Raw genomic sequence first — 11,364 nt, 5'->3', positions numbered from 1 at the left:
GCTTCGTGGCTACGTGGGCTTTGCGCGGGCATGGCCTGCGCATGCGGGTCATGCTCGTGTGAGTGTTTGTTGTAGACACCTACTTTTGTCCCCGTTCCCGCAAGGGAAAGGTTCGATGATGAAAGCATAAAAACTCCACTTGACAACGCATCTCCTATAAAATAAACGAATCTCGATTCCCCATTTCATTTCACCCGAAACCTGCTATTTATGGAAACCTGCTAAAAATAGTAACTGCCGTAAAAAGTAGCGTCTAAAAGTGGCAAATCATAAAAGATAGAAACCTGTCAGAATTAGGTGTTGCACTCCAACATAAATCCTAAATGAGATAGAAAACCGCGAGAATCCTATTCCTAATAGGATTCGGAAATAAGAGTTACGTATTAATCAAAATCCTAACAAGCCTAGAGTTCGTAACGGGCCCAGACGCATTCCGTCACAAAATTGATACGCGCTAAAAGACTCGAATTAATCTCAAACTCTACGGGTTTTAGGAATCCGAATCTGACCAAACAAAAGTGCCCAGACCCTATTTTCAACGCCTGGCTCTGGGCGCTGAAAATACCTGGGTACGTTTCTTTTCCTAATTCTTTACGGATTAGAACTCTGCAATTCTATCTTTCCACGAACTCTTCCCTATAAATAGGCCCCTAGTTTCGACGTGAAACAAAACACAACAACACATAATATATTCTGAGTATTGACTCTAAACCCCTTAGCCTAAGCCTCTCGCTGCAAAACTGTTCACGCGTTCTGTCGCAATCGATCCATAAATCGAATAGAACGTATCCTGTCCCATAATCGAGATTCATTAAATAAAAAGGAGAAATAGCAAAGTCAAAGTGGTTAGTTTTCTGAGAACCGTGACGCACCTCTCAAGGGTGCGTCGTAATGTGTCCCTTTTCGATGATTTAACCGCTTTCCTCGCCCTTTTTATGAACTGTTAAACTAACCTAATTTGAATGTTCTATCACGCCTAACAAATATAATATTTTTGGGAAATCGGATTATCATGCTAGGTCCCTTAATGTTATTTAAATCAGATAATCACGATCGAATTAGTATTATATGTTGCATATTGCTAAAATCAATTCAGATTAGTTTAATAGTTAACGCATGTCCCTTCAATTATTTATGCTGAGCTAGTAAGGATATCCTGCCTCTGGAGTTATCGACGAGCGAATTACTCCTCTCGGTAGTTACAGTCCCCCGAACCCTCAATCTCTACCTTGCGGGTATATATTGAGAGATCCCCACCAGGGATCACAAGGGAACCTACGGCCGTCGTGGTCAAACATAATTACACTCCCTTTATGTCGCGATAACCGGGTTTTGTCAGTTTTTCTCATTTTTGTTAAAAAACTGAATGGCGACTCCTATATTACTAGTCAATTGGGTGTATACTCACAGGAAATCCAATTACACTTGATTGAATAAAAATAATCGTCACACCCACGAGGGACAAGGTCACGCATTAGCCTCGCGCTTTTTCGACCCCCTCACAGTGGCGACTCCACTGGGGATAGTGAAGGAAATACTCGTGCTTGTAGGAAATCAAAATAGCCGAAGGGTGAAACGATCCTACCCCGCGTTTATTTCCCCATCAAGTTGGGACGACCTGAAAATCAGCATATTAATGTGAACGGGCAGAACATCATAACGAATCTCGGCTCCCTCGGGAGTTGGGACTAAGGATACCTTTTTTCGCCAATAGGGGGGTGCATACGCCGCGCATGTTTCCCACTCGGTACTTGTGTTGGTAGTACACCTATCCCGAACCCAATCGCTCGCCCATTAGGTCCCTCTCGCCTGCATGCCCCCTTGGCTTGCACTTGCGGGTTGGCCTCTTGAGCGAAATTCGTCTGTTGAAGACACTACCTCGACCGGGGCATGTGTTGGATCTACGATAGAAGCGGTACCAAGCCAGGCGCAGATAAACTACCCATAGAAGCCTATCATAAACTACGTGGCATATTTAATTTTCAAATCCATGTTTGTAATGTAGTTATGTGTAGAGAAATATGTGATTGTGTGTGACAAACCATCCTAGAAAATCAACGACCTTAAAAACTGCCCAAACATTCATAGACTAATTTGCCAAAGAATTATACCGAAACACGTGTTCCGCAAACCCGAATGATCGCCACAAAATAAGCGACGCTCGGGATGGCCTGTAACGAATCCCACAAACGCTGTTACGCGTAAAGGACGTTATTAGGCAAGCACGCAAATCGAAGTCGCATAAACAGAAAACAAGAACCAGCCAGGGATGCATTTTCAACGCCCCTGGCTGGGCGCCAGAATTTCTCACGCCCCTAGCTGGGCGCTGAAGTTGCTGCTTGGCCTTCTGGTCAGGCACAACAGCTTCGGTACCCGCACGAAAGGAAAATACGTAGCAAAAAATGTTCATAAAAGGAATTGCTACGAGGGCGTAACGAAAGCATTCGACTTCAAAAGCGACTCGCGAAAAATAAATAACTCTTTGCGTCGTTGTTAGGCCTCCTACGACGGCAATGCTCGACACTAAAAGTCGACCATGCAAATAATCATGAATGTCACGCAGGCAGAGATTTTCAAAAAATATAAAGAGTTCAAAAGTGCACACATAACAGTCCAAATATACTAGTCCGACTTGAGGGTAGTCATGGAATGCCTAAAAAACCGACTCACGAAACAAACTAATGTGTCTCCTACTCCACAACAATAATGCAGGGCCCCTGAGTACTTGCCCGTGATAGCCATCAAGAAACGCGATGGAAGAAGCATATCCCGAACATCTGTACCTAGAGGTCGCGCAAACCCAAGAGATGCATGCTCTGGGACACGACCCTTTACGTTCTCAAAGGCCACTCGCCCCAAAGAACCATGCTATGCCAAAAACACTCTCCAACTCACATGCTTTCGGGCTATTGTTTGGGTTAGAAAAGAAAAGAGCGAAGAAAGAAACAGAAATTATGGCATTAGCTCTCCAAGATGAAGTGTTCGATCCTACTAAATTGATCGCTCCATCACCCTCAAAAGATGACCAAATCCAACGAGGGTGGCGCAAGACTTTCAAATGGACTATTGCTCGTTGGATGAATTTCAAGATATCTGCGGGAGAGGGTCCGATGTACGAAGAATTAGAGTCTAAATCCGAGTCTGACTCCGAGTCCGAACCTAGCAAAATTGTAACCCCTCCCAAAAATAGTTTAGACCCGGAAATCTCTACTCCGGGAGATCTTTTTGATGTAATGCTTCATGACTTTAATAAGATAAACAAAACTTTTGAGTATGTGCCGCTTAAAAATCAGAGTAATAATGCAGAATGTCTCGCCACTAATGAGCACGAAAAAGAGCCAGAAGAGGAATATACCGAACTAATAAAAGCTGTAAATGAACAAGAACTCAAAACTCCTATAATTGAGGACACAGAATCGGTAAATATTGGAACAGAAGAAAATCCTAAAATTATTAAAATTGGCCTCACCTTAACTCCCACTGAAAAGGCCGATCTAATCTCCACTTTGCGGGAATTCGAGGGTGTCTTTGCTTGGTCCTACAAAGACATGCCAGGAATAGATCGAGAAATCGCTGAGCATAAAATTCCGCTAGATCCCAAAATGACGCCAGTAAAACAAAAGCTACGGCGGCTCAAACCAGAGATAGCCTTGAAAATAAAAGAAGAAGTCACTAAACAATTAGACGCCGGCTTTATAAAAGTCTCCAACTACCCAGAATGGGTGGCCAATATTGTCCCTGTAGCTAAAAAAGATGGACGAGTGCGAATGTGCGTAGACTTTCGAGACCTCTACAAAGCCAGTCCTAAAGATGACTTCCCCCTACCTCACATTGACATACTAGTAGACAACACCGCAGAACACGCGCTCCTCTCCTTTATGGACGGGTACGCCGGATATAACCAAATACTAATGGCGGAAGAAGACATGGAAAAAACAACTTTCATTACCCCTTAGGGTACATATTGTTACACTGTAATGCCTTTTGGTTTGAAAAACGCGGGGGCCACCTATCAAAGAACAGCCACCACGTTACTCCATGACATGATACATAAAGAAATCGAGGTCTACGTGGACGACATGATCGTCAAATCTAAAGACCGGCGCGGTCACCTCCCGGCACTTAAAAAATTCTTTATTCGAATCTTGAAATATAACATGAGACTAAATCCACAAAAATGTGTGTTCGGGGTAACCTCGGGAAAATTGCTAGGATATGTTGTTAGTACGCGAGGAATCGAGATTGACCCATCTAAGATCAAAGCCATTACCGAAATGCCCCCACCAAAAACTGAAAAACAGATAAGGGGCTTCCTAGGAAAGCTGCAATACATTAGTAGGTTCATTTCCAAGCTTACTATGACTTGTGAGCCAATATTCAAAAAATTAAGAAAAGAGGAAAAGGCCGAATGGGATGAACAATGCCAAACTGCCTTCGATAAAATCAAAGAATACCTAAGCAAGCCACCCGTCCTTTCCCCACCTTTGCCTGGAATCCCTTTACGCCTATACCTAACCGTCACGGATACTGCAGCAGGAGCTATGCTCTCACAGTGTGTACATGGATCCGAGCGAGCCATTTACTACTTGAGCAAGAAGTTCATGCAGTACGAGACGAGATACACAGAACTTGAGAAAACCTGTCTCGCCCTTGTCTGGGCATCCAAAAAACTCAGACATTACCTATTGGCCCACACTGTTCACATAGTGTCACAACTAGATCCCTTAAAATACGTGTTCGAAAAGCCCGCCCTGAGTGGTCGCCTGTCCAGGTGGCTAGTCATGCTCTCAGAATTCGACCTGAAATTCATGCCGGAATAAACAATCAAAGGAAGAGCGGTAGACGAATTCCTGGCCGAGCATGCCACGAATGAGGAAACCCCGGAAGCTTACCTCCTCCCCGACGAGGAACTTCTGATGATACAAGACGACTATTGGACACTATACTTCGATGGCGCGTCCAACCAAAAAGGATGCGGCGTCGGAGTTCTCCTAGTCAGTCCCGAAGGAGCCCATATACCAATTTCCGTCAAACTTGACTTCGAGGCCACAAACAATGCCGCCGAATACGAGGCCTGCATAGTCGGGCTAGAGGCCGCAGTTAGCTTCGGAGTCAAATACCTACAAGTCTTCAGGGATTCTTCCCTAATAATCAACCATATATCCAAAAGATGGAAGGTCGGAAGCACTAGTCTCTCAAAATATCAAGCTCACTTGGACCAAATAGTCGAGCAATTTGAAAAAATCGAGTATACGTACTTTCCAAGAGACGACAACCAATTCGCGGATGCACTAGCGAAGCTAGCTTCAATGCTCAACATCCCGAATGAATGGGACGGAATGACCATTCGGGTCGAGCGAAGGAAAGAGCCGGCTTATTGTTGTGCCATAGACTCCGAACCTGAAAACACCGAGGAAGAACCATGGTACACCACTAGTAGAAAAAACCCCTGTTGCAGCCCCCTTGTTGCAGCGTACATGTATAAATACGCTTCAACAACCAGTCGGTCAACGCGGGTCAAACCCTTTAAAGGGTTATCGCAGCGTACATTTTAGTTGTTCGCAGCAAATGTGTTTGTTGCAGCGTACAAAATAAAAGCCCGCAGCAACAACCCGACTTTATTGCAGCGTACATGTTATTGCCCGCTGCAACAAGTCCGCGTTTCAAAATTTTTTACTTTCCTAGGTTGCAACAAACCGCGCTCAAACGAGCGGGCTCAAACGTACGTTGTTCCTTCTCTTATAGCTCCAAGCTTTTTCCCTTAAACAAATATCCAAGAAGCCGTCGAACTCAGCCCTGCGTCGCCGTCGAACTCAGCCCTGCGTCGCCGTCGAACCCAAGCGTTGCTCAGCCCTGCGTCGCTGTCTTCGCCGGTGTGTGGTGTTCTCGCCTCATCTCCCCCATCCCGTTCAATTCTCGCGCAGCCTGTCACTGAAAGATATATTCTTGGTCGGCCGGGGTTTCAGCATCTCCCCGTCGCGTCGTGGTTCCGGTGGTTGCTCGGCGTCGTGGTTCCGGTGGTTTCTGTATGGTGTGTTCAATTTCTATTTTCGTTTTTTATTTTCGTTTTCAGATTAGGGTTCAATTTTAGTTTTTGATTTTCGTTTTCAGATTAGGGTTCAATTTTAGGTTTATGATTGACAAAATCACATAGTTTTGAGTTCGATGATTTATGGGTTTCTTAGGGTTTGTTCAAATGATGTTTATGGGGATAAAGTCATAGCAACCAGTGCAGTGTTTGGCACAGAAATCTGGCCGGCTGCTGAGTATGGTAGAACCATGTATACCATCCGTCAGAGGATTGGTCCTCTCTTCATGAAAATGCAGAAGCGCTTTGGAAACCTTGATTATGCTGGTGAGTTGTCTGAGAAGGATATTATTCGCGCTGAAAGGAATTCTGGTTTTATCAGTGACCGTGTCAGAGAGATTCAAGTAAGCCAACCCAACCTCTCACCACACTACTTAGTACCTATATCATCTATTCATCTGTAAACTTATATTACAGTTTTTATTTCTTTGCAGCGCCAAAATTACCAGAGAAAGATGGAGACTAAAGAAAGTAGGGAAAAGGACCTCCGGGAAGGCCTCCAACTTTACAAGTATTTATCAATCCATTCTTCTGTTTGCTGTTACTCAGCTGTTTAATTATGTTATTTCATCTTCTTTAATTTTCTTGTTTTTTATAACATCAAAGGAGCGGAAAATACGAGGAAGCACGAGAAAAGTTTGAATCTGTTCTAGGTTCTAGGCCTACTCCAAATGAAGCTTCAGTGGCTAGTTACAATGTTTCTTGTTGCTATTCTAAGCTTAATCAGGTATTACTCGTCTCCCTCAATCCTCTTCTTCCTCAGTTATTTTCTACTTTGGTTATTATGGGATATCCAATTATGAGTACCCTGGTTGATGTGCTGACAATTATTTTTGTAACACAATCGAGCCTGAAATAATTAATACCCTGTATTCCGTGGGTTTAGTCGAGATAACAATGTAATTTGATTAGCAACTGCATTGTGTCCTGAAGATTTAGGGTTGTGAGTCACGATTAAAGAAATTAAGTTAAGATGTATGTTTGCATTAAAGGTTGTTGTTGACTTCTTAATTTATATGTAGAGAATAAGTCAATCAGACATGTATGGCATGATTAATTTTCTAAAGTTAATGTAAACTTGTTTTCTTGCAGGCTATCACTTCTACTGGGACAAAGAAGGGCGAGTTGTTTTTGGCTGATGTCAGCACTAAGTTGACAAACAAGAATATTACCACCGATGTGAAAGTTGATACCAACTCCAATGTGAGTTTGTTTATTTGTATTACTACGAATTGATTCTATGATACATTACGGTTTCATTGGTTTATAGGTTTTTATAATTGGTAATTGTGTAAAATTTGGTGACAGATAGCATTGCTTTCTATGAACATCTTGTTTTACATAATTGGAATCTATTGTAATCTGATTCCAACTTCTTTGCTGTTTCCGTCTTCCGCTCCTAGCTTTTCACCACCATTACGTTGATGAACCTGCCCCTGGCTTGAAGGCTATTTTTAGTTTCCGTGTTCCTGATCAGAGATCTGGCAAGGTACCATACAATTATCTTTCTAGTATTTTCTTACCTAAAGAGGCATGGTTCAAAATACTACGGGATAATGGTTCTAATTTGTGGAGTATAAATTATGTTAACAGGTTGAGCTTCAGTATTTGCATGAGTATGCTGGCATCAGCACAAGCCTTGGTTTGACAGCAAACCCCATTGTCAACTTTTCTGGTGTTTTTGGAAACAGTACTCTTGCTTTGGGTACTGACCTCTCATTTGACACTGCTTCTGGAAACTTCACCAAATGCAATGCTGGGCTGAGCTTTACTAATGATGATCTCATTGCATCTGTGAATGTGTAAGTAGTTTTTGTTATACTAATCAGCAGATTATCACTTTGGTATATCCATGTGCAACATTTAATTGCTGTTCAGAAATTAAAGAAAGAGAATCACTCCTATTCTCATTTAACAATTTTCATATTGGTAATTCATATTATCTCTATATGCGTGTATCCTAGAAATAAATTTGGATTCTGCTTGTCGAAAACTACTTAATAATGTTCTAATCTTTCACCTTTGGCTGTTGTTGAGTGTATCATTTGAAAGCTGGATACTGGATATACATTTCTGATACACTTGTGATTTTGTTTACTTTTGGGTACTGCAGGAACGACAAACTGGACATCTTTATACTCATTTCAATCTATTTATTCACATTTAAGGCTTATTGGGTCGTTATAGGTCATATTAAGGCTAAAATGAAGCATTTTCCCTCCCAACTTTGAACTAAAGAACCTAAGGACTCATTTTATACTTATTACATGTTTAATATGAATAGTTTTAACTTTCTAACACTCATTCCAATCTACTTATGCAAATTTAAGGCTTGTTTGGTCGTTATAGGTCATATTAGGCTAAAATGAGGCTTTTTTGCTCCCAAATATAAAATAAAGAACCTTAGGACTCATTTTAAACATATTAAATGTTTTATATGATTAGTTTTAACTTTACAAGACTTAATCCAATCTATTTATGCACATTCATGACTTCTTTGGCCGTTATAGGTCATATTTAGGCTAAAATGACATTTTCGCTCCCAACTTTGATCTAACGAACTTAAAAACTAATTTCAAACTTATTACATGATTCATATGATTATTTTTAACTTTCTAGGACTCATTCCAATCCATTTATGCACATTTAAGGCTCATTGTGTCGTTATAGGTCATATTTAGGCTAAAATGACATTTTCGCTCCCAACTTTGAACTTAAGAACCTAATGACTCATTTTAAACTTATTATATGATAAATATGCTTAGTTTTAAGTTTCTAAGACTTATTATAATCTATTTATGCACATTTAATGCTTGTTTTATCGTTATAGGTCATATTTAGGATAAAATAAGGCATTTTCGATCCCAACTTTAAAATAAAGAACCTAAGGACTTATTTTAAACATATTACATGATTAATATGCTTAGTTTTAAGTTTCTAAGACTTAATCTAACTACTTATACACATTTAAGGCTTGTTTGGTCGTTATAGGACATATTTAGGCTAAAATGACATTTTCGCTCCCAACTATGAACCAAAGAACCTAAGGACTCATTTTAAACTTACTAAATGTTTTATATGCTTATTTTTAACTTTCTAGGACTCATTCCAATCCATTTATGCACATTTAAGGCTCATTGTGTCGTTATAGGTCATATTTAGGCTAAAATGACATTTTCGCTCCCAACTATGAACCAAAGAACCTAAGGACTCATTTTAAACTTACTAAATGTTTTATATGCTTATTTTTAACTTTCTAGGACTCATTCCAATCCATTTATGCACATTTAAGGCTCATTGTGTCGTTATAGGTCATATTTAGGCTAAAATGACATTTTCGCTCCCAACTTTGAACTTAAGAACCTAATGACTCATTTTAAACTTATTATATGATAAATATGCTTAGTTTTAAGTTTCTAAGACTTATTCTAATCTACTTATACCCATTTAATGCTTGTTTGATAGTTATAGGTCATATTTAGGCTAAAATGAGGCATTTTCGCTCCTAACTTTAAAATAAAGAACCTAAGCACTCATTTTAAACTTAATACATGTTTAATATGCATAATTTTAACTTTATAAGACTCGTTCCAATCTATTTATGCACCTTTAAGGCTCATTAGGTCGTTGTAGGTCATATTTAGGCTAAAATGACATTTTCGCTCCCAACTATGAACTAAAGAACCTAAGGACTCATTTTAAACCTACTAAATGTTTTATATTCTAGTTTTAACTTTCTAGGACTTATTCCAATCCATTTATGCACATTTAAGGCTCATTGTGTCGTTATAGGTCATATTTAGGCTAAAATGACATTTTCGCTCCCAACTTTGAACTTAAGAACCTAATGACTCATTTTAAACTTATTATATGATAAATATGCTTAGTTTAAGTTTCTAAGACTTATTCTAATCTGTTTATGCACATTTAATGCTTGTTTGATAGTTATAGGTCATATTTAGGCTAAAATGAGGCATTTTCGCTCCTAACTTTAAAATAAAGAACCTAAGCACGCATTTTAAACTTAATACATGTTTAATATGCATAATTTTAACTTTATACGACAAGTTCCAATCCATTTATGCATATTTAAGGCTTATTGTGTCGTTTTAGGTCATATTTAGGCTAAAATGACATTTTCGCTCCCAACTTTGAACTTAAGAACCTAAGGACTCATTTTTAAATTATTATATGATTAATAAGCTTAGTTTTGAGTTTCTAGGACTTATTCTAATCTACTTATACCCATTTAATGCTTGTTTGATCGTTATAGGTCATATCTAGGCTAAAATAAGGCATTTTCGCTCCCAACTTTAAAATAAAGAACCTAAGGACTCATTTAAAACTTATTACATGTTTAATATGCATAATTTTAACGATCTAAGACTCGTTCCAATCTATTTATGCACCTATAGGCTCATTGGGTCGTTATAGGTCATATTTAGGCTAAAATGACATTTTCGCTCCTAACTTTGAACTAAAGAACCTAAGGACTCATTTTAGACTATTAGGACATTGTCATTAGTTTCTTGAATGTTAAAATGTGATATTTAATTTGTATTTAATCTAATGTTTAATTTAAATTTCTGTTTTTGTAAAGGTCTACACTCCGAGGATTGCGCCTTATGCGAGGAATTTGATGTGGTTCGTGAGCAATGGGCTAAGTTTTTTACCAACAAGTATTTATTATTGGCTTTAGCGCGCTTGATCGAGTTGGTTTAGTTGTTATAGAATAAATTTTATATTAAAATGTATGTTTATGTTGAAATTGGAACATATATTTAAATGTAATATGTGCACTTTGGTTTTGGGATATATAGTATACAAAACTCCAGTTGTTGTTTTTATATTTGTTTTACAGGTTGCGTTATTCTATTATTGTTTTGACAGGTTTCTATATTTGGTGCAAGGCACTCTACGTATCCCTAAACAAAATTAGAATTTTCCCCCCAAAAGTGCTTTTTTGCAGCGTACATATATGTTGTACGCTGCAACAAGGGAAAAAAATTTCGCAAAAATTCAGACTTGTTGCAGCGTACAAATAAATGTACGCTGCAAAAAGTTGAGTCTGTTGCAGCGGGCTTTTATATGTACGCTGCAACAAGTCCAAAATTTTGCCAATTTTTTGGCACTTGTTGCAGCGTACATATAAAAGCCCGCTGCAACAAATCACTTTTTGCAGCGAACTTGTACGCTGCAACAAGTTCAGACTTGTTGCAGGCCCCCCAGTTGCAGCATACGATGTACGCTGCAACAGGGGTCTAAAAGCCCGCTGC

At 39.4% G+C, this 11,364-nt stretch overlaps 1 pseudogene; it reads left to right on the top strand.

The window, feature by feature from the left end:
* Positions 1-5,553: 5,553 nt before the first annotated feature.
* On the top strand, positions 5,554-10,903 carry LOC130470533 (mitochondrial outer membrane protein porin of 36 kDa-like; annotated as a pseudogene).
* The last annotated feature ends 461 nt before the right edge of the window (positions 10,904-11,364 follow it).

This window comes from Spinacia oleracea, chromosome 3 (genome assembly GCF_020520425.1).
Source record: "Spinacia oleracea cultivar Varoflay chromosome 3, BTI_SOV_V1, whole genome shotgun sequence".
Taxonomy (NCBI): Eukaryota; Viridiplantae; Streptophyta; class Magnoliopsida; order Caryophyllales; family Amaranthaceae; genus Spinacia; species Spinacia oleracea.
The sequence above is the reverse complement of the archived record's forward strand: the minus strand, read 5'-3'. Positions and strand labels throughout refer to the sequence as shown.